Source organism: Saccopteryx leptura, chromosome 3 (genome assembly GCF_036850995.1).
Source record: "Saccopteryx leptura isolate mSacLep1 chromosome 3, mSacLep1_pri_phased_curated, whole genome shotgun sequence".
Lineage (NCBI taxonomy): Eukaryota > Metazoa > Chordata > Mammalia > Chiroptera > Emballonuridae > Saccopteryx > Saccopteryx leptura.
This window is the reverse complement of record NC_089505.1, coordinates 54,088,592-54,111,925: the sequence shown is the minus strand read 5'-3', so window position 1 is coordinate 54,111,925 and position 23,334 is coordinate 54,088,592.

Here is a 23,334-nt window from a genome sequence, read left to right as displayed (position 1 = left end):
GGTGAGCCAGGGACGTCGCTCTGGCCAGCAGACCTGCTCCGTGCGCCAGAGAGCACGCTGGTGCTGGGAAGGCAGGTGGAAGGGCCAAGAGAAGTATGTAAGACACCATGCCTCTTCCTGGCCCAGCAGCTAACGGGGCCAACACAGTGCAGGCCCCGGCAGGACTTAACAACATTAAGGATTAATGCTTAAAAAGCCATATTAATATTCATGACTAATTACTTGATAATAATAATTGGCATCTGTTCCCGGCACTAACCAATTTACATTTGTCAATTCATTTAATCCTCACAGTTTTGTAACACTGAGGTAGACACCTCATAATAACACCTGAGTGTTATTATCTCCACATATGAGAAAATCGAGGCACAGATTTCTGAAATAATGGGCTCAGTTTCACACAGTGACGAAGTTGCCGAGGCAGGATTTGAACCCAGATAGCCTGCCTCCAAGATCACTACACAAATCCCTTGCCATGTTACCAGCCTCTTCTGGTATGGACAGGATGGAATCAGTCTTTGTTCTTACATGCCTGTGGTAATTTGCATGACTAAAAGATGTCACTAGAGAGAAATATATTTATATAAAAATCTAACCATTAGAAAAAGTAGTTTCAGTGACTAAAATTTCACGATCTATCCAAAGCTCAACAGTCAGTGTGCAATTCTTCTAACTTCCCACGAGAGTAAAACTGGCTGTTCTCACTGCCATTAATGTAGACTGAAGAACCATGACCTTGACGTGCAGGGGGAGAGAGGGTGGGGAGGTCATTAAGCAATGCGATCTGATGGGGAGTGCTGGAAAAGGAACAAAGGTGGGACTTCCTCCATAGCAGCTCGCCCTGACGCTTACTGTGATTTTAAAATCTGCGAACACATGGTAACGGCTGGAAACACGGAACAGCAGTCGGAAACATGTAGACCTAGTGACTGAACCAGCCACTCTGTCCTTCCCCACTTTGCACTCCCTCTCCCACCACCCAGAGAATGTGGTTGTCTGGCTAGCCATTTTGCTCCCAAATCCAAATAAAGCCCAAGAAGAGAGTCTAGGACAAAATATCCCCCTGTCTTCAACATATCCCCCATGTATCAGCGAAAGGGTTTTCCCCCTCCTGTAACAGAAGTCGGTCTTGTGTTCCAGCGACGGTATTTCTCTCTGCTGTGCCCTTTCCTGGCTTTTGTTGGGTCTTGTTAAACCCACTTCTTTGTTTTATATGGCTGGATGGAGAGCTAGACACGTGGGGAGGACATTATTTTGGGGGGAATCTACAGCGGCCCTTGGGAATTTGGGTCAAGGGTTGTTTCTCTTGCCAGTTAGAGGAGCCCTATTGTGTGGCTAGGCAACAAGCAGCCCCTCCCCCCCCCCCCCCCCCCCCCCCACACAGCCCCGAATCTTCCCCCTCCTCTCTGACATCTTTGGGATCATCCTGGTGGGGATGACCATTCCCTTCTCTGGGTTTGCTGCTGGCCCCATTTAGCCCCTGTCTTATCCATTCAACTGCTATAACAAAAATACACGAGATCAGATGGCTTATAAACAACACAAGTTTATTTCTCATAGTTTCGGAGGCTGGAAAGTCCCAGATGAGGGTGCCAGCCTTTTCAGAGTCTGGTGAGAGCCTGCTTTCTGGCTCAGAGATGGCTGTCTTCTTGTGTCCTCACATGAAAGAAGGGCAGAGGGAACTCTCTCGGGTCTCTCTCTCTCTCTTTTTATTTATAGGACCACCAGTTCCATTCATGAGAGCTCCACCCTCATGACCTAGTCACCACCAAGGGGCCCCACTTCGTAGTACATTAGGGCAGTGGTCGGCAAACTCATCAGTCAACAGAGCCAAATATCAACAGTACAATGATCGAAATTGCTTTTGAGAGCCAAATTTTTTAAACTTAAACTATATAGATAGGTACATTCCTTATCAAGGTAGTGCCCACATGTGGTATTTTGTGGAAGAGCCGCACTCAAGGGGCCAAAGAGCCACATGTGGCTCGTGAGCCGCAGTTTAAATGGCAACCTTCTGGAGGTTCAGAACCATGGCTTCTTCACTTGCTGCCTGCCTCACTCCATCAACAACTAGTAGTGGAGCACCCACTGTGTTAGTACACTGCCTTTGATCAAAAAATGAATCCATTGCTTTTTCAGAGATTTCCATGTGTTCTGAACACTCTGCTTTCCTAATCAAGTTGTGTGGGAACCGGGGCACTGCTAGGATGGAAGCCAGCTTCGACCCTCTCAGAGAGAGGCTTGGAAGTCAGTCTCCTGGGTAAACACGGGCTCCCCCACATGTTGGCCCTTTTATATAACAAGCTCTCCCAGAAGGACCAGTCCAGGCAGCAACTTGTCTAAATTCATCTCTCTAAAAAGAGAGTGCTAGTTTCCAATGCAGTATCCACTGTCTCTTAGTAACAGAGCCCCGGGGTCATTCTGGGTGGCCTGCATCCAATGAAAAGACTATGTTTTCATGCCTTTCTTGTAGAAGATGAAAGCAGAAGTTGTTGGATGAGACTTCTGGGGAAACTTTCTTTACCGTTTCATCCTACCTGCCTGCTATTGTTTGGGACATAGATGTATATGATGGCTGGGGCTGCAGCAGCCATGGTAAAGCCATGAAGAAAAAACTAAACTCTGATTTTCTTGATTCTAATTGATTGTTGAGCCACTAAACCAATGGTGGTAATTACCAAAGTGTGCATTTCTTTTTTTTTTTTTTTTTTTTAATCAGGTGAGAAGCAGAAAGGTGGAAAGACAGACTTCAGCATGCACCTCACCCGGGATCTACCCAGCCCCCCCAGTCTGGGGCTGGTTTTCTGCCCATCTGGGGTTGCTTCTTTGTTGCTCAGCAACCAAGCTATTTTAGAGCCTGAGGCAAGGCTATGGAGCCATCCTCAGTGCCTGGGGCCAACTTGCTCATTTGAGCCATGGCTGCAGCAGAGAGAGAGAAAGAGGGGGGGAGGGCGGGAGAAGCAGATGGTTACTTCTTTTGTATGCCCTGACCAGGAATCAAACCCTGGACTTCCACACACCAGGCCAACAGTCTACTGTTGAGCCAACCAGCCAGGGCCATGTGTGCATTTCTTATGACAACCACACAAACAAAACCTTTGTTTTTAAGCCACAGAAGTCAGTTCTCTGTTACTCGTAACCAAAAGCAATTCCTAGTTAATACACCAAATTAGAATCAGAAGGTAGTTCATGATTACTCAAAGGCCTTGATTGCAGGAAACTGAGCTCTTTCTGGTTCTCAGAATTTTTTTTCCCCTGACAAGCTCTAGTGTCATTCTTTTTGTGTTTTGTTTTTTTGTATTTTTCTAAAGTTGGAAATGGGGAGGCAGTAAGACAGACTCCCACATGCGCCCAACCGGGATCCACCTGGCACGTCCAACAGGGGGCAATGCTCTGCCCATCTGGGGCATCGCTCTGTTGCAACCAGAGCCATTCTAGCGCCTGAGGCAGAGGCCACAGAGCCATCCTCAGCGCCCGGGCCAACTTTGCTCCAGTGGAGCCTTGGCTGCGGGAGGGGAAGAGAGAGACAGAGAGGAAGGAGAGGGGGAAGGGTGGAGAAGCAGATGGGCGTCTCTCCTGTGTGCCCTGGCCGGAAATCGAACCCAGGACTCCCGCACGCCAGGCCGATGCTCTACCACTGAGCAAACCGGCCAGGGTCTCTAGTGTCATTCTTTAATGAATTAAGAGAAATCCTTTCTTGCCCTGTTTGGTTAGTTCAGTTGGGTTAGAAGTATCATCCATATATGACAAGGCTGTGGGTTTGATCCCTGGTCAGGGCACATACAAGAATCAACCAATGGATGTATAAAAGAAGTAGAACAGCCTGACCGGGCGGTGGCGCAGTGGATAAAGTGTCGGACTGGGATGCGGAGGACCCAGGTTCGAGACCCCGAGGTTGCCAGTGTCGCCAGCTTGAGTGCAGGCTCATCTGGTTTGAGCAAAGCTCACCAACTTGGACCCAGGGTTGCTGGCTCAAGCAGGGGGTTACTCAGTCAGCCGAAGGCCCGTGGTCAGGGCACATATGAGAAAGCAATCAATGAACAACTAAGGTGTCGCAAGGAAAAACTGATGATTGATGCTTCTCATCTCTCTCTGTTCCTATCTGTCTGTCCCTCTCTCTGTCTCTGTAAAAAAAAAAAAGTAGAACAAATTAGTGTTTCTCTCTCCTTCTCTTTCTTTCTCCTTTCCCCCTCTCTAAAATAAATTAAAAAATAAAATTGCAGAGAGAAATCCTTTTTGGTGTTCCCAAATTTTATTTCTTTAGTGAAAGTGAAACATGAAAGGGTTGGGCTCCCTCCCAAGAAGCAGTTCTAGGAAAGCAAGTCACCTCTCCCTTTGACGTGTGGTCACCTGCAAACGCATCGCTGACACTGTACCCAAGAGCTACACATTGAAGTTCTCCAACATCTGGCAGTTGAGCTGCTACTTACTTTTTTAAGCACAAGTAAAACCAAGCATTCAAATGTTCCCGATTTAGCCTCGTGAGCATTATGTCGGGTGCGCCTACCCTGGCCCACAGCTGCCAGCAACTCAAAGCTCTCATAAAGACATTTTCAGTTTGTTAAGACTGCGTACTCTTCATTCCCAACCGTGGTGAAGCCATATTGAAGGAGTTTTTACAGAGATGGCCACCATTGTATCTTATCGGGGTAGGTGTCCCAAAGCCTTCCCTGGGGCTGGGTGGTGGGGATCGTCCTTAGAAGAGGGCAGAGAAAGGTGCTCATTAAGCTGAAACCCATTCGCTCTTACCTTTTCTGTAGCCAGGCCCTCATCTCAAACAACCAGTTTAATGGAGGTGGTGCCCTGGAGGTGGTGGTGGAGGGAGAGCAGATGGGGGGTGGGGAGAGGCAGGCCGGTGGGAGGCAGAGCTTTGGAGCAGAGAACTCTATCCTCCAAGGTCAACCATTCCATCTAGGGAATCCTTTCATCCTCTGTTGATGCTGCCAGGACCTGAGTGCTCTTGGACCCTCCACCCTTCGCCTTCCTATTTCTGTCTCCTTTCATGGTCCAGGTTCATGCCGCCTTCCACAGGGATATTAGGAATCCGGGAATATCAGCACGAGAAGGGGCTTCAGAGATTGCCTTATCTCACTTCCTATTTCAACGTGTGGCTAAACTGAAGTCTGTCTGTGGCCTAGCTTTAGGTCCTGGACTAGCCTGGCATGTTTGGCACAGTAATAGATGATAACTGATTCTTATGGAGTGTTTTCTGTGTGCAAGGCACCATTGAATGATATGTGTGTGCATAAACTTTCCCATTTTATGAATGAGGACTATAAGGCACAGAGAGGTTAAGTAACTTGCCTAAAGTCACAGCTAGTAAATGGCAGAGTTAGGATTTGCACTCAGTCTGGCTCTGTTCTTGACTGCTACACAAAACTGGTAAACTAATGCTCAGTCTTTGACTATTGACTTCAGGTTCAGGTGAGGAATTGCTAATAAATTCCTCGGCCAGAGGATTACTGGCTTAATATCTTACTCCTGGAGGAATAGTTCCCAAAACATGATAACAAAAGGTACTAAATAAAACAATGAAAACAAAACAAAAATAAATTCCATGGTAAAATAAATTTGCAATGTTGTATTAAACCAAGTTAAACAGGTTTTGTTTTCTTTTCTATTACAGAACTTCTCAGAGCTTTTAATATACTAATAGACACTGTGTATTCTCTAAGAGTCTAAAAGCATTTGGTAAATTTTTAAGAGCATGGAATCTTTTTTGATAAAATGATATCATCACACATCATCCGGCCTCTGGAAAACCCAACAGGATAAAAAAGGCAAATTGTGTCTTATTATTATTAAAATAGTCTTGACCTCAAGGATCTCCCTAAACGGGCTCAAAGGCCCTGCCAGGGTTCCCTAAAACACACCGTGAGAACTGTTTTCCTAGAAATAATATTTTGAAAATAAGACTTGAAGCACATTACTATGGGGCTAAATATCATCTTGCTCCTTGCAAAGGACAAAGAAGAGAAAGCACATGAAATCTGTGCACACAACACAGTGCACAGATGATGTATTGTAGAATTGTGCACCCAAAACTTATATAATTTTGTTAACCAGTGTCATCCCAATAAATTTAGTAAAGGGGGGGAAAGGCACATGAAAGAATATGGGTATGTGTTAAGTATCAGTCCCTCACTCTACTAATTCCTTATTTTCCTTTTTTCTCTTCTCTTCCCTCCTTTCTTTTCATTTAAAAATTTCTTGTTGCTCCATAAAGGATTTAAGGTAGCTTATTTATCTAATAAGTCAGCATTCTTGTTGGCAGAGACATATTTAAGCATAAGTAAGGTGTTACTATTTTAGGAGGACTCCGGACCTCCACCTTATCTCCCAAATTCTCCTCCACTAGCATCCTATAGGCCAACCTAAAATTTCTGTCATTAACATTATGTTTAGTTAACTCTTTGAGTAGTGAGTATTTTCATGCTCACTGATCCCCGGGAGTATTTTTTCAAAAAATGAAATTAGTTCCAGTTCCAGTTTTATTAACTTAAAATCATGTATGTTTGATAACCAATTTATGGAAACAAGAAGAACATACATTTGCCTTTTTTCAGTGTTACCTTACACATTTTTAAAATAAATCGATTGTACTCTGGTCAGGAGGCCCGAGGACGTACATGAACGTTCGTACTTCTCAAAGGGTTAATAAGGCCATGTCTTTTCAGAAGAGTTCAGACCCAGTTTCCGTAAGGTGAGAGAGAGGTGTGACCTCATGGGGCTCAGCAGACGTGTGAGTCAGTGAGCCCGGGGAGCCCGTCCAGGAAGAGACTCACGAGGGGTGGGACTCAGGAGGGGAAGTCCTGCGTGGTACCTGCACGGAACCCTAGAACGTGGGGCACCCTGGTGAGAAGGGGCCGCTTTGCCTTTGTAGGGAGATGTCCAAAGATACATTTTATTCATTTAACAATTTTCTCTAGGACCTGCCTTTGAACCGAGGTCATTGTTTGTTCTAGACCACAGGTCTTTGAACCTGACCTCAAACCATTGGTCAAAGTTAATGTGGCATTTAAGGTTCTGCTCTGGAATTTGACAGCCCAGACCAGGTGGGAAAAATGAAAGCTGCTTCAGGTAAGGTGGCCCAGGATCCCCCTTTGTCACCATGTTCAGCAGCAGCGGAATGTGCCCTCTGCTCACGAGGCAGGTAAATCGCATGCAGACGCTCTGGTCCACACAATCTGGGCCAGACACAGACTCGCAGATTGGAGGGGGACACGAAATGTCCTCGCACTCTGAGAACACCACCACCACCACCACTGTCCACACTTTGTCTTTCCCATCCATGTGGATTTTAGGGCCCTGGGTAGCTGTAACTGAGCAAGTGAGAGGGCATGCCTGGCATGCTGGCAATGAGTCCCCACACTCCTACTTGCCATTGTCATGCACTGCATGCTAGTAAAAGCTGAGTCTCTAGCTGTTTGTCTGGATCGGTCTTGTATGGTTGCATGCCCCTTGGCAAGGTGAACCCATCCAACTAAGTGTTTTATTAACAACAAACATATTTATTAGGAATTTGTCACATACACTAGTACATGGATTAATGGCACATACTTCTTTTAGAAAATACAGATGAGAAAATAGAAAATGGAAAAGCCATCCATAATCTGATCCCCCAGGGATAAATACAGTCTGCTCTGGGTGTGAATGGCCTTCCTTCCTCTCTCTCGTGCTTGCTCCACACACAGTGGTACACTCGTGTGCAAGGTCCCAGATGGGATTTGTAAGCGACTATCCCCACCCCTGTACCCACTGCCACACTGATTTGCAGCAATGGTTTACACAGGGGAAGGGGCCGTGTTTTATGTTTGGATCCTCAGGCCTGGAGGGTAAAAGAAGCAGGCAGCAAAGAGCCTGGTCCCTTTTCTGCTCCAGGGTGGCTCTGACCCTAGGGAGAGAGGAGCCGCTCCATAGTTGCAGGTAGAGTTTGGCTTGGCTCCCACACAGTGAGGATGCACGAACTGCCATTGTGCTGGGGCAGGTGATGGGCGCAGGCAGGTCTGTTCTCAATAATGTATCGAAGCAGTTGTTTTCTGTCTTGACACACTGTGGTCACGGAGCGGGGTCCCCAGCTGGAGAAGAAACCACTGTCGTGGCCAAGCGTCTCCCACCTCCATTCACGACCCCTCCAGTCCTTACCTTTGATGCCGCTTTGGTAAAATTCTTCTTTAGATTACCTCATTTGAAGTCTAAATTTAGTCTTTCTGCACTAGAACAGTCACAGGAGTTAAATATGAAATCTAAGGCATCACACACTAGCAGCCTACTATTCCATTTAAATGTGTGGAGAGACACGAGCATTTGTGGGCCGTGATGAGTCACCTTGAGTTTCTCAGCATCTGGTCATCGCTCTTCATTTCTCAGACTGCTTGGGGACAGAGCCGAGCGGGGCTCTTCTGAGACCCACAGGAGCCAGCTGCAGGCTCAGCCTCCTTGCCCGGCAGCCCCTGCTGCTGTGTCTATTTTGCAATTAGTGCTAGAAGGAGACTCATGGGGAAATTTTTGCATGAGGGCCAGAATTTATATTTTGGAAAGTCGTCCTCTCCTTAGAGCACTGGATTCTGTAAGGAGAGTTTGAAAACAATAGGTCTCGGTACGCTTTCGATGATACTCTTGATAATAATCCTTGGTAATTTCAACATCCACAAACATGATCCTTTCCGCATGCAGCCGCCCCGTTCCTCAACTTCCTGTGATCCTGTTCTTTACTGTTCTTTATGGCACCTTGGCCACCTGTCTCCATGGCCATGCCCTTGACCGCTTGCCATTACCAAAAACTGTGCTCTCTCCGTAATCTCAAATTCAAACATCAAACAGGAAGGTAATGTGCCACCTTCAGGCTCAGGCGTTTGGGCACAGGTGTGCTTCAGTATGGGCTGTCCCCTCCTTTTCCAGGGTGACCACGGAGGCCACACACTGAAGATGGAAAGAAGCTGAGTACCTAAATGGAAGGCTATCTAGCAAACACTTGGTTAGACTGTGATGTGAATGAGAAATACACTTTTTATCGTGTTAAGTCACTGACTTGGGGGTTATTTGTTAAAGAAGTAAGTCTGCCTTAATTAAATTACCAGTGACCTCCACATTTCTAAATCTAATAGTGAAATCTCAGTTGTTGACACATATGACCAAATAGCAGTGCTGGCAAAGTTGGTCAATGGCAACTTCTTGAGAAATTTTCTTCACATAGTCTTTAGGCCTTCTTTCTTTATTTTTGCAATCCTCAGACTCAGTTTAATATACTTTGCTCTTTGTCTTTGTGTCAGCTCCCCCCAGGCTCAATTCTTGCATCTCTTCTCATAGCACCCACTCCTTTGTTACCATCATCCATGTTCTTGGCCTTAAATACTTTCTGTACAGTGATGATTCCCAAGATTACATCTCTAGCCTGGACCCAAGACTGGCTTGTCCACCTGTCTATGAGACAGCTCTACTCAGTGTCTAACAGACACCTCAGATTTAACACAGCCAAACCATCCCCCTGATGCCTTTAATCCCGCTTCACACGTAATCTTTCCCATCTCAGAAATATGTTAACTCCGTCCTTCCGATTTCTTAAGCCAAAAATCATTGATTGTGTTTTATTTCCCACATTCCATTATTATCAATTACTATTGGTTTTACCTTTAAAAATATCCAGGTCCTCATCCTACCCTCCTGCTTATTGTTGCATTGTCCTCCTAATACCCTTCCTGCTCACATTCTTTCCTGCCTGCATTCTGTTCTCAATAAACAGCCAGATCTTCACACATATAAATCGGATTATCTGGCTCTTCTCTTCCAAGCTGCCCCCTTCATTCTCCCAGCCTCCCACTCCTGCCAACGCACAATATTTTCTTAGATCATTCAGCATTGAAACCAAAGTCCTTAACTTGGCTCTCAGGCCTACACAAGCTTGCTCCCATTACCTCGGATTGTCTCTCCCGACTCTCTCCTTGGCTTGCTCCGTCCCTGCATCACTACCTCCTTTGCTGTTTTCAGCAAGCTCTTGCCTGGAACACCTTTCCCAGAGAGTTCTAACTCCCTCTCTCACTTCCTTAAGACCTCTGGTCAAATTTACCTTAACAGCGTGGCCTGCACTGCTATAAACTCACACTCACCTGCACCTACACTCCCTCGGCCTCTTAGCACACTATATATTCACTCATTTATTTGCTTTGCCTACTCCTACCAGAATGCAAGGATGGCAGGGACTTAGTCATGTTTGGTCTGTGTCTGCAGAACATAGAATAATGTTAGGCCCACAGGAATTACTCACTAACCATTTGTAGGATAAATGAAAGAATGGCTACCTACATGGACCAGCTGAGCCTTATTGACCCCAGTTAGGAAGCAAGTCTCACCAGCCAAGTTTTGCTTATACAGTACATTTCATTTCTGGTGAATCCAGCCCATGAGGAAAACAGCTGTGTTAGGTTTGCTTGCAGGTTTACCGGCTGCAAGCCCTTTGCCTGATTGGTGTGTGGGTACGTGGCAGCACCACGTGTGTACGTGTGTGTGTGTGTGTGGGGGGGGGTCTATGTAAGGCTATGGGTGCTTCCCCTGGGCGTCCACTCTCCCAGATCACCCTCCTGCCCCTGTGAGGTGCGGTTTTCCCTGCTCCCTTGCCTTTCACTGCAAAAAGCAGATTTTCCTTTGTTTATTAGCTCTTTCCCTTTTGTTGTTGATTCGCTCGCCTGTCTTTGCGAGCCTCCAATAAATGAGTATGGCCCAATGCTTTCCAGCTCCGCAGTTCCCCTACCATCTTCCCAAATTCAGTGAGAACCTGCCTGGCCTCGGCCACCAGCATTATACCAGCCTTTTCTTGCTCTCCTGAAGAATTCTGTCTCAAGGATCTTGTCTTCAAAGCCTCTTGTGCACCCTGTTTCAGACTGTGCTGGCAGACTGGTCCACCTTCTCACAGAGCGGGCCTCGCAGACACTTGGCGATGTTGTACGTGTTTCCAGCACAGACTCTGGCTCATGAGGCTCCTGGGCTCAGTTTTGCACTGTGGGAAGAGCTGATTCCCTCACCTGCTTTCCTACCGGGGACACCCTCATGTCTGACTAGGAGAGCAATGGGAAACACTGGGTTCTACCTTTGAAAAAGTGAAGACAAAAACTTGTGAAAAGTTCAGAAGAGAGAGAGGTCTGGAGGTCTGTTCAGTCACAGGACTCTTAAGGAGAGATGAGCAAGACAGGGCAGGTTGCTAGGAGATGCTCCTTCCTGCCCCCCCCCCCCCCGCCCCCGTCCTTGACACTGTCTTTGGGAAAGGTTGTTGGAAGCAGAAAACACACGGGCTTGGTTGATGAAAAGCCTGTTTATTCCTAGTACACTGGACACTTTGTTCAGGAATAGTTCATCCATTTGAAAATATTGCCCTTGTAATGGTGCCAAGGTCGTTGCTTGCTAGGGTTATCAGCAGAGTACACGCCAGCTCTGACTGGGGGATTTTAATAGGTGTATCACTTCCCTGCCAAAGTGACTAAAGAACATTGCATAGTTAATTTGCATTTGGTGTTCTCCCTACAAGCATTCTTAATATTCAGTTTTTGTTGGGAAAAAAAGAGAAAGAAATGAATAAGTAGGTTAGGATACAATGAGCTGCTTTAAAAACAAGTTTCAGGTACTGATGCATTTTGGAGTCCTCTGTACCCATTTGATAATAATGTGCTTCACTAAGCATTGAAGAGTTTTCAAAATAAATTTTATATTCATTCTCTCCTTTGATGCTGAAATCATCCTTGTAAGGTAGAGTGGTGTGCTCTCCTGTTTTAGGTGAGAAAACTGAGGCTCAGGGAAATTGAATGGCTTGTCAAACAGAGTGAAAGAATTAAACATGGTGGGAGCTGCACTAGGGCGCCAGTGGCTCACTGCCTAGGTCAGACTGCTTCCGTCCTGTTGTGGTGAGCTGGGCAGGTGTGGGGAGGCCAATGGAGGGGAAGGAGCTAGCTGGGTTTGGTCAGAGACCCTTGAAGTCTAGAAGTGAAAGGGAGTCAAAGGCAACTGTGTTATTAGCTACAGCTCTTGGTGGCAGCCAACACAAGGCAGTAAACAGATCTGCACCCCGAAAACTGTGCAGAGGCCCTACCTGCTGAGCGAATGATGAACATCCATTCAGGTGTAGCAGGGCCTGGGGCAGGCAAGCATCCCACAATTTTGATCACATTTGCTCACTGCCTTGGTACACATAGCCAACTTTTATTGCAATGTAGTAATGGCTGAAATAAAGAGCAGACAATCAAATCTGTGGGTGCCACAAAGCTGGAGAATGTAGCTAATAATGACAAATGACATATCAGACTTCTAGAAGATCTTGAGACTGGTTAAAACATTGAGATGAAACCTGTAAAGTAGATGAACAGAACCGTGCTTGGGTTTAACAATAATTGGACCAGTGGCAGCATTAGTTGTTGATTCACATCTTTCTTACTCTTGTAAAGGCTTTGAGAAAGCTAAAGGTACATCATGTTTGGACTGCAGAAAATTTGAGTTTTAGTTATGTGGAGGCTCAGTATGACTAGGAGTTGACAGAAAAGTTACTGTAAGTGTGGGCTCTACTAACAGAGGTGCAGGGCTCACCTTGAGCTGCATGCATGACCCCAGAGCCTAGGGCTCCACTAGAATGTTCTTTAAGAGGGCCACTGACAAACTGGAACCAAGGGTACGTGGTGGGGAAGTCACTTATGTCAGGTCTGTAAGGGGACTACTCCATGGGGTGGTATGAGGGGGATCTTCACATAATTAAATGGTCAGGACAATGAGAAAGTGCATCATCTGTGTGGAGAGCAGCGGAGCCAGTGTGAGGCCAGTGAGTGGAAACTAAGGGACGCAGGGCTAGTTGTACCAGTGGGGGCGGGAGGCCTTGAGAGGTGGAGCCAGTGGTGGGATTCAAATAATTTAATTAATGGCCCTAATGACCATTTTAAGTATAAAAAAACGATCTACCGTAAAGTGATTTATTATTTCATGCATTTGATACTTAAATAAGAACAATAAAATAGGTAGACAAAACTAGATTATGTTATAAGAAAGTTTTAAAATATTAATGAAAAAATATTAGATAATACCTGACAAAAATCAATAAAACTATTATTTAAGATATTTTCATATTGTTTCTTGACTGGCCTCCTCACTTGCAATTTTTTTTACCTATGAACAGAGTGAACATTACTACAGGTGTTTAAAATACTCTGTTGTGCGGATGAATATTAAAAAAGAGTAAGGAATGTAAATTTGTGATTTACACATTGGGTGGCTGCCCACCTTAGAGAGCACCCTGATTACAAGTGCCATTTTAACAACCCATTGGCCAAACTCAACAAAAAATTAGGCATTGGTTCTGCCAAACCAGTGCAAACTGGCTGAATCCCACCACTGGACTAGAAGCCTTGAGAGATGGGGCTTCCTTCCCATCAGATGCACAGCAGCCTGACCTCCTGGCAGGGACGGGCACGGGGTCCTGCCAGGTGTGGGATTGGAGCTAAGGGAGGTGACCTGACTGAAACCAGCAATTTAGGAAATAGGAGCATGTGTTTGATGCAGACCCTAAGCGCTCTGTAGAAGTACGGTGATCAGCACATGCTCCCCACCGTCCCCAGTAGGAGCATGAGTTTCTGTCCACACTCACTCTTCACCACTCTTCAAGCCTGTCTCTAAGCTCTGCTGTCCCTCTGAATATGACTGGAGATAATAATCTTGCTTTGTCAAGACCTTTGAGTGTGTTTTTATCTCCATTTCATAACTGAGGACATTGAAGTACCAAAGACTTCAGGGTGGGGAAGGAATTCAGAGGCAACTCCTGAAAGGGCTCCCCTTTGAGTGTGTCTGCTCCAGGTACGTCAAGTGAACTGAAGCTTGTGAGCTTGTGTTTACTGGGGGGAGCCTTTTGTTTTTCCCAAGGGAGCTGTGGAATTAAAGGTTGAGGTTTCTCTCTTTTCTCTTTCCTTTTTTTGTTTATTTTTCTTTAGAGGCTTTTTTTGGTCACCTAATAGATCAGCCGAACTAATCTAGAGAAAAGAAATGTCTCTTTCAAACAGAACTGATCAGGTGCCTATGTAAGAAAGTCTGCATGGGTAAAAGCTACTGGCAAAATGAAGCTCCCCCTTTCGGCTGAGGACACAGCAAAAATGATGCCTGGAGCTTCAGGGATGAAACCAGACAAGCTTCTGTTTGAGGTGCCTTCCTGAAGGGTGTATTTGCATTTTGGCAGAAAAATATCTCTGCATGCACACCTGTGCTGTTTGTTTCTAATAATTCACAGCTAGGTTTCATCTGGACTCCCTTCCTGCCCCAAGCACAGCCTCCCTTGCTCCAAGAATTGCTACTGCCCTGGCCAAACCCACAGGGATGTGTACTCCTGAACCAAAAAAATGAATGCATGTAATAAAAATATATATATAAATATGTTTAACCATTAAAAACTTTTAAAATAAAAAATAAAATCCCACTTCCCCCCACCAAAGGCCCTGCCTCACCTTTAGAGGGAGTGGGGACATAACCCACCTACAGGTTGGGCTAGACCAATGAGAGACTGATTCCTGGAGAATGGCATGAGTCCCAGCCAGTCAGGTGATTGGTGGCTGGCTGGAGTTAGGCTTGAGGGTAGAGCTGCATTAAAGGACTCCTTTTCAGACTTAAGCTTTCAAACAAAAACCTCCCACTCTGTTATAAGAGCTGAGAGGGAGCCTAATGCAGACTTTCTTTCTTCCCCTCAACAACTATGACTTTCTTAGGATGTGATTGCTAAGAGTTAGTTTTCACAGGATTCTACCACAACAAGAACGCAACAGTTCTTTGAATTTATTAGACTCTTTGGCATTAAAAGTACATGTAGGTGGTTTTAAGTTCAAATTGATAGTCATGTTGTTCTCTCACCCTTTTAGACAAGAGGTTCAAGCCAGCTATGGGATGCACTAGTTGTGGCTAATGTCACAGGGCTTCCAAAGGCTTCCTTTTCGGCTTTTAAATGATAGGCATGCTTCTAGGGTTGATTCTTATTATTTTGAATTGCCTTATTGTAGGGAAAACAGCTGTGTTAGGCTGGCTCACTTGCACTTTGCATAATTAGTGTGTGAGCACCGTGGCAGAAAACCTATATAAGGCCATGGGTACTTTCCCTCTGGGCAGATCGCTTGCCTGCCACAGTGAGGGGCAGTTTTCCTGTTAGCTCCCCTACCACTGCGAGAAGAGGTTTTCCCCTGACTGTTCGCTTGCCAGCCTGTGCGAGAATTCAATAAACAGGAACGGCCCAGAGCTTTGTGTCTCTGCAGTTCCTCTGCCATCTGCCTGGGCCCACTGTGAACCTGCTTGGCCTCGACCACTGGCATTACACTTATTTTCATTATTTCTTTTGCAAACTCAAACTCATTCTGAAATTGAAGGTCTTTCATGGTTTTTAAGACAATAGTATATCAAAAAGGAATTGCATTTGCCTGTGAATAACAGAAATGTGGAAAGAACTCATAAATAAATATTAGAAGTTTTATTTCTCATGTTAAGCTGAAATCTTAGGATGGCATCCAGGGCTTGGTGTGGTAGCTTCACAATGCCACAAGGGGCCTAGATTTCTTCCATCTGCCATCCTTAGCGTGTGGTTTCCATTCTCATGGTCATCAGATGGCTGTTGGAACTAGCCATCAAGTCCACAATGCAAGTGGAAAAGTGGAAGGGCCAAGAGCAAAATGTGCATGCCAGTTAGTCGGCTCCCGTCCAATAGCTTTCATTTATGTCTCATCGGCTAGATTGAGTTCCATGGTCATATGGCAAGGGAAGCTGAATTATGGAAATGCTGAGCCTGGCTCATTGCTGCTTTGGACAAAATTAGAGGTCCATTAGTAAGAAAGAAGTAGGAAAGCTGTCTAATAGTCTATGCTCTATGTCTAAAGCTTACATTTTATAAGGACCTATTAGAATTTCATATGAATTTTTCCTTTTCTTCTTTTTTTTAAGTGAAAAGAAGGGAAACAGAGAGACAGACTCCCACATGCGCCCTGACTGGGATCCACCTGGCAAGCACCTTTGGGGTGATGCTCTGCCCATCTAGGGCCATGCTTGCAACTGAGCTATTTTTAGCACCTGAGGCAGAACCTCCATGGAGCGATCTCACCACCCGGGGCCAACTTGCTCAAACCAATTGAGCCATGGCTGCAGGAGAAAAAGAGAGAGAGAGAGAGAGAAGGGGGAGTGGAGGGGTGGAGTAGCAGATGGTCGCTTCTCCTGTGTGCCCTGACCAGGAATCAAACCCAGGACATCTGCATGCCAGGCCATTGCTCTACCACTGAGCCAACCAACCAGGCCCGGCCTCATATGTATTTTACATGAACAAATCACATCATACTATAAAATTTCTGATAGGGTATCTACAGCTGACCTATTATGGCTTCCAACTAAAGCCGTACATTGAACTCTTAATCATCCCATCCAAATGTCCCCTTGTCTTAGAGTTCCCCAGACCCAAAGCCATAGTTTACTCTTTCTTATCCTTCATCCTCCACATTTAACCATTCACAAATTTTATTTGCCTACTATCCAGAACATCTCTTAAATCTATCTGTTCCTTTTCACCCCATCATCAGCCTAGTTGAATGTCCATTGAGTTAGGTGTTGTGCTAGGCTCTGCAAATGCAGAGATCCTTAAGGCGTTTTGTTTTACAATTTTAATCCTGGGTAATATACTGGTGCCAGTCTAAGAGCTGATCTTCCTGATTTTATTTCCAAACTTGCTGCTACACCTTGTGTGTCCAGTCCTTACTCAGACACTGTTGACTTCTTTTGCAGGATTTAGTCAAAATCTATATATATTTTTTAATTTTTTATTTATTGATTTTAGAGAAAGGAAGGGAGAGAGATAGACAGACATTGGTTTTTTGTTCGAATTACTTATGCACTTCTTGGTTGATTCTTGCATGTGCCCTGACTAGGGATTGAACACACAACCTTGGTGCATTGGGACAGTGCTCCAATCAACTAAGCTACTAGGGTAGGGCAAAATCTGTGTTTTTCACATTCTTTATAGTCTGTCTCCATTGTGATTGTGCAGTCTTAGCATCCTCTGGCCATGTGGAATTAGGGTAAATTCTAGAAAAATCCTTGTCCGGTCACTTCTGGCACTGTAACTTTGGGCAAAATCTCTGGCTCCAACTGCCATATGGGCAATGATAACATTTAACAGAAACACTTGAGTGAGTCTGTCTGAACTAGAAATGGTAAGAAAATTTGAAAGAGCCTCCTGTTTTAAGAAGGCACTTGACTACCTCCGGATCAATTCAAAGAGGTTTCAACGACTCTTAAGAGGATTAGACTAGAGGACTTCAGAGAAACTTTTGTGCTTTTGTTCTCTAGGGTGGAAACCCTCGACAAGTGTCATATATAAACAACAGTTGGGGTTAAACAAGAGCTCTACAGAGATCTGTCTGGGTACCAAAATACAATCCAGCATCTCTTGAGAGCCTCGGAGTCTATAAACATTTTCAAAATATTTATTCAACCTTCAAAATCATTGAAATGCTTGGAGAAAAACCCACATTTTAAGATTTCTCTAGCAGAAGTATCATCAGGAACTTCAACAGCCATTCAAAAAGATGCAGCCTTCAGACCTGTCACCCTCTTACTTCCCTCTTTTATGCAATATTTTCTAAGAGCTACTGCCTGGAAGGAGGTAAAGTGGCCATCGTAAGCCCCACTTGCAGTTGCAGAAATTGAGACTCAGAATGGTGAAGTGACTTTTTCAGAATCATAGTAGTAAATGTTCAAGTTAAGAAGCTAATTTTGATCATCTGATTCTTGTCCTGTTGAGGAGATAATGAGAGGAAAGGAAAATGATGATGATGATGAGGGGAAAGAATCCATCTCGACACTGGCCAGTTTGCCTAGTGGTAGATTGTTGGCCCAGCTCGTGGAAGTCCTGAGTTTTATTCCCAGTCAGGGCACACAGGAGAAGTGACCATCTGTTTCTCCACCTTCCCTCTTCCCTTTCTCTTCCTCTCCCACAGCCATGGCTTAATTGGTTTGAGCGCATGGCCCTGGGCCCTGAGGATGGCTTGGTGAAGCCTCTGCCTCAGGTGCTAAAAATAACTCTGTTGTGGGCATGGCCTCAGATGAGTAGAGCATTGGCCCAAAGGGGGTTGCCCGGTGGATCCCAGTCAGGGTACATGTGGGAATCTGTCTCTCTGTCTTCCCTCCTCTCGCTTGGAAAAGAAGGGGGAAAAATCAATCTCATTGTCCTGCTATTCCCACCTTCACACTTGCTGAGACTTCAGAGTAACAGGGAGAATGCATAACTGGTGTAACCTGTCGAGGCTACCACACACCAGAGTAGGTTAGACACCCAAGTCTGTACCCTGTGTGACCCTTATCATCACCCCCATCATACCACATTATAACTGTCCACTTGGTGACTTGTTTCCCTGATAGACTGTAAGTTCTTGGAGGCATAAACTACAACTTTGTCATTTTAGTATCCCTAGCACCCAGCATAGCCTCATAACATAATACAAATGCTCAGCAAAAGATTGTTCCTTATTGAACTGAACAATGCCTTTCTAACAGAAGGGTCAGATTAGTTTACAGGCTATCTAACTTCATTGAATGCTTGTTCCCAACATGCATGTATATAAATTAGACCCCATTAAACAGTTCTGAGTGCCCTGTATGCAAGCCTTCTTCAATATAGATATTTGCTTTTTCGTTTTTGAGAAATAAGTTATTAAATAATATATATTATACAATAAAGTGCACAAAACTTAAATGTGCAACTCAGTAAACTTTTACATATGGTATATACTGGTGTAGCCGCCATCTAGAACAAGTTGTAGAACATTTACAGCACACCAAGCTTTTTCACGTCTCTACCCCAATAAATACCACCTGCATAAGTAACCACTGTTAGTTTTTTGTGAAGGGCAATCTAAGCTGTTGAATGTTAAAGCCATTGTTAAATAGGCTCATGACCATAAGATGGCTGTCGGCAACTCCCAGGACTATAGACCTTACTGGTGCACACCCAGCAGAAACGAGTGTCTTTGTTCTAGAATACCTGGGAAAATGGCATTGTTGCTGTCCATTCCTAAACCAATCACTTTGCCTAGGGAAATTTGATGGAGGGGTTAGCTCAGGTCCAGACCAGGTTCCCGATTCTTGGGCCAGAGTTGATTCAGCTTCTCCAGAAATCCATGGATTGAGTATGGCATTAGTGTCAGCTCCCAAACAGGGAGTGAGGGTGTGGTTGCCATGAGAAAAAAAGAACAGACGCTGGACAACTTTAAGAACAAATGTCTACTTCTCTGGCCAAATCCAGTCTCGAATCTTCATTACTTGAGTTTTTTGTCAGGTCAGTCTTCTTGCTCTGATCCTCCAAGGCTGTTTCAGTGATCCTGCTTCTGGGACTGTGACCTCACTTCTTTACACTGTCACATGCTTACACCCCTCTTCTCCAGGATACGCCTGCTGCTCTTCCCATCCCAGCATGTCCTTACTCAGGTGTTCTTTTCTCCCAGTTACTCTGAAGTCTATAGAGCTCAGAAATTCTAAATATTCACTTTCTCTGTGTTCCTTGCAGGTGGGGTGGCCATGTGACATAGCTGTTCCCAGTGAGATAGAAACAGAAGTCTACTGTGGAGTTTTGGGTACAGTTTTGGCTTTCCTCACTTTTCTTCCTTCCTTGAAACATAGATGTGATATCAAGAGCCATCTTGACACCACGAAGCCACTCATTTGGAGAAAAATGAAACTGAATCATAAACAGCTGCTTTTCTTAACTCTCTGCAAATAAATGGCTAAATACATGTTTTCCTAGGAAAATATAAATTGCCAAAATTGCTTAGAAAAGAATGAAAATCTAAACAGATCAATTAATATAAAGCAATTAGAAAATATTATTAATGAGCTAACCCTCAAGTAGCAATAGGCCAGAATTTGTTTCTCAAATTCTATAAAAATTTTAAGGAATTTGTAACTTTATTGCTATTGAAATGGTCTTGAAATGAAGAAAAAGAATCAAAGGTATGAATTCTTTTTATGAAACCAGATATTAAAACCCAACAAAAATGGTACCAAAAATAAGTCAAATCATAGTCCAGTGTCTCCTCTAAATATTTATTTAAAATCTAGAGTAAAATAAATAATTCTATTAAAGTCAGGACATAAATAACAATAGTATTGTTAACATTATTATTCTATAATGTATTGGAAACACTAACCAACATAATTAAACAAGAGAAAAAAATTAGAGGTTAATAAAAACTTCAAAGGAGGTAAAATTATTATTCTTTGAAGATAATATTGTTTTCCTGAAAAATTTAAAGGAGTCAACTAAAATCTATTATAGGTAATAAAAATTTATTTAGGAAGCTTGATATACAGAGAGAACATTAGAAAAATTAATAGTCATGTAGAAATAATAACCAATTAAAAAGGTGATGGAAAGACCTCATGTGCAATAGAAACAACAAAAATTTATGCAGAAAAAATTTAAAAGGAAATCTGCAAAGACTATGTAGAGAAAACTTTCAAATGGAAATGAAGACAACGAAATGAAAGATATATTATGCTCTAGGATAGGAATATTCAACATTGTAAACATGTCAATTCCCCCTAAATTAATTTATAAATGTAAAACAATGACAGTAAAACCACTATCAGAATATTCTTTTTAAATTAGATAATCTGATTATACAGTTTATCTGAAAAAATAATTACTAACCAGAAGAATATCTGGAAAAAAATAGATTGAGGATGTATTGGTTTTTTTGTTGCTGCATAACAAATGACCACAAATTTAGTGGCTTAAAGCAACAGCTACTTATTAGGTCACAGTTCCGTTAGTCAGAAGTCCAGGCACAGCACGACAGTTGGCTTAGGGTCTGGCGACGCTGCACTCCCTTCTAGAGGATGGGCTGGGGAGGAATCTACTTCCACTTTTATTCAGATCATTGGCTCAGTTTAGTTCCTTGTGGTTGTAGAAAAAGGACCTCATTTCCCTGCTGACTGTCAGCCAGGAGTTCTTAGCTCCTAGAAGCTTCCTAATATTCCTGGCCACAGAGTTCTTTCCATCTTCAAAGCCAGCAATAGGGAATTTCTCTCATATTGATTCTCTTTTACTTGGAATCTGTTTCCAAGAAGTGCCCAGTTCCCTCTTAAGGTCTCACCTAATTGGGTCAGGTCCACCCAGGGTAATCTCCCTTGCTTCAGGTCAGCTGTGCCAAACAACATAACTTAATCATGAGGGCAATTTTACCATCAATCACAAATCATGGGGATTATAAAGTACATATATACCAGAGAGCAGGAATCTTGTGAGTCAATTTAGAATTCTGCCTACTAAGGGGACAAGAAAGATATAACAGTTAACAGTGTGATACTGGTGAATAACTAGGCCAATATTTTCTGATCAATAAATAATAGATCAATATATAAACTTGGGTTGAAAGTCCAAGAATAAATCCAAAAGCATATATAGAACATGAGGAAGGTGATTTTTAAAATTGTTGGTTAAGCCCTGGCCGGTTGGCTCAGCGGTAGAGTGTCGGCCTGGCGTGCGGGGGACCCAGGTTCGATTCCCGGCCAGGGCACATAGGAGAAGCACCCATTTGCTTCTCCACCCCCACCCCCTCCTTCCTCTCTGTCTCTCTCTTCCCCTCCCGCAGCCAAGGCTCCATGGAGCAAAGATGGCCCGGGCGCTGGGGATGGCTCCTTGGCCTCTGCCCCAGGCGCTAGAGTGGCTCTGGTCACGGCAGAGCGACGCCCCGGAGGGGCAGAGCATCGCCCCCTGGTGGGCAGAGCGACCCCCCTGGTGGGCGTGCCGGGTGGATCCCGGTCGGGCGCATGCGGGAGTCTGTCTGACTGTCTCTCCCCTTTTCCAGCTTCAGAAAAAGTACAAAAAATAAAAATAAAAATAAAATAAAATAAAATTGTTGGTTAATAAAAAAAAAGAATTATGGCATTGAAACAAATTGGGGGGAGGGGAGCAAAGAGGGACAAATACATGGTGATGGAAATGATTTGTCTTTGGGTGATGGGCACACCACATAATCAACAGTTCAAATGCTACAGTTCAACTTAAAACCTATTTACTCTTCTTGATCAATGTCATCCCATTAAATTTAATTTCTAAATAAATTTTTTTTAAATGAAAAAAATACAAATTGGTAGCCATCTGAAAAAAAAAAAGTTGGAACCTACATCACTTATATATAGTCATGCTAACCACAGTGATTTAACACAATTAAAATTTACTCTTGTGTATATAAAACACAATTGACTGTTATTAGTTGTACAGTCTTTCACGTGGTCATTCAGGAATGCAAGCTCTATTCATCTTGACATTCACTAGAGCTGTTACTTGCCAATATGTTGGCTGCTAGCCCCATATGGCTACTAAGTACTTGGAATTTGGCCAGTGCAAAATGAGATGTGCCATATAAAATACACATCAGATTTCAAAGACATAGTACAAAGAATGTCAAACATCTCATTAATACATTTTACAATGATTATTTGTAAAAGTGATATTTTAGATATATTGGGTTAAATAAAGTATTTTATTACAGTTAATTTTACTTTTTTTTTTTTCTTTTTTAAAATATAGCTACTAGAAAATTTAAAATGGCACGTGTGTCGCTGTATGGCTCACATTTAATTATATTGGAGAGCACTGTTCCAGATCCCTCAAGTCTATTCCATGGTGAATGGACTGACAGAGAGAAGATGGGAGGGCCACACCACTATGCATCACATTTTATTGACAAGAACTCAGTCATATGTCCACACCTAACTGCCAAGTAAGAGGAAAATGTAGTCTAGCTATGTGCCCAAGAGGACAGGGAAATGGATTTGGTTAACAACTAAAATGTCAATCTCTTACACAAATCCCTAACTCACACACCTTAATACCAAAACTAATTATAGAAGAAAGAGTAAAAAATAAGTAAATAGCAGGAAGGAAGGGAGGAAAGGAGGAAGGAAGGAAGGAAAAGAAAGAAAAGGAAAGGGGAAAAGGAAAAGAAAGGAGGGATGGAAGGAGGGAGGGAGGGAGGGAGGGTGGATGGTAAGCAGAAGAAAATACAAGAGATATTTTAATTTAAAAAAATAATTCTCACTCAAAATGAAGGTCTTTATAAATGACTCAAAAATGTAGAGGCTATTAAAAATGATAAATTTAATTTTAAATATTCTTCCTGACAAAACACCATAATAGAGTAAAGAGAAAGTCAAATTCTAAGTGGGGAACTTCTAGCATATTGATATCTCAACCAAAGTGTCAATTTCCTAAAGCATAGAGAACTTTTTCAATTTTAAAAGAGCAAACACACCCAATAGAACAATAAGTAAAGTATGCAAACAGATAGTTCA